This window comes from Coturnix japonica, chromosome 26, assembly GCF_001577835.2.
Source record: "Coturnix japonica isolate 7356 chromosome 26, Coturnix japonica 2.1, whole genome shotgun sequence".
Taxonomy (NCBI): domain Eukaryota; kingdom Metazoa; phylum Chordata; class Aves; order Galliformes; family Phasianidae; genus Coturnix; species Coturnix japonica.
Genome location: NC_029541.1, coordinates 83743 through 85223, shown reverse-complemented (window position 1 = coordinate 85223; position 1481 = coordinate 83743).

Sequence of the window (1481 nt, the reverse complement as noted above, 5' to 3'; positions counted from 1 at the left end):
GGGGTGAATGAGGTCCCATATAAATGGGGTTTGGGGTCACACTTATGGGTCTGTGTTCACACTTATGGGGTTTGGGGTCACACTTATGGGGCTGGGGATGCAGTTTTGGGTCACACTTATGGGTCTGTGTTCCCACTTATGGGTCTGAGGACCCACTTATGGGTCTGGAGCCTCACTTATGGGTCCCACTTATGGGTCTGGAGCCTCACTTATGGGTCTGGACACCCACTTATGGGGCTGGGGACATCTCCAAGTCTATAGTTATGGTGTTTTGGGTCATACTTATGGGTCTGTGTTCCCACTTATGGGGCTGGGGTCCCCATTGGCCCCTATGGGGTCACACTTATGGGTTTGGGGTCACACTTATGGGGCTGGGGACGCAGTTATAGGGCTGGGGAGGCACTTACGGGGCTAGAATCATAAGGTTTGGGGTCTCACTTATGGAGCTGGGGTCATACTTATGGGTCTAGGGACCCACTAGTGTGTGCCCCGGTGGCACAAGTGATAGGAGTGCCGCCTTGCAACACCAGAGGCCCTGGGTTCGAATACCCCTGTGGTGCAAGTGGTAGAAGTGCCGCTCTGCTACACAGAGGCTCGAATCCTGGGGGGTTGGACTCGATGATCTCTAAGGTCCCTTCCAACTCGTACGAGACTATGATACTATGATACTATGATGATACTTATGGGGCTGGAGCCTCATTTATGGGTCACACATATGGAGTTTGGGGTCCCACTTATGGGTCTAGGGACCCACTTATGGGGCTGGGGTCACACTTATGGGGCTGGGGTCACACTTATGGGTTTGGTGACCCACTTATGGGTCTGTGTTCCCACTTATGTGTCACACTTATGGGGCTGGGGACCCACTTATGGGGCAGGGGTCACACTTCTGGGATTTTGGGTCACACTTATGGGGCTGGGGATGCACTTATGGGTCCACTCATGGGTCCGGTGACCCACTTATGGGTTTAGGGGCCCACTTATTTGCTGTGGTCACACTTATTGGGACCCCATTAAGGTTTATGGGGACGTCATTAGTGTTTGGGGTCACAGCTATTAAGCTGGAGCCTCACTTATGGGTCCCACTTATGGGGCTGTGTTCACACTTACGGGGCTTGGGGTCCCCATTGGCCCCTATAGGGTCACACTTATGGGGCTGGGGATGCAGTTATGGGTCTGGAGCCTCACTTATGGGTCACACTTATGGGACTGGGGACATCTTGAAGTCTTTAGGGTCACACTTATGGGTCTGAGGACCCGCTTACGAGTCTGTGTTCCCACTTATGGGTCTGTGTTCCCACTTATGGGTCTGGAGCCTCACTTGTGTCACAGAATCACAGAATCACAGAATTATCAAGGTTGGAAAAGACCTAGAAGAACATCTAGTCCAACCATTACCAATACTTCCTGGCTAAATCATATTCCTCAATGCTACATCCAAGCGTTTCTTGAACACTCCCATGGTCGGTGACTCCACCACC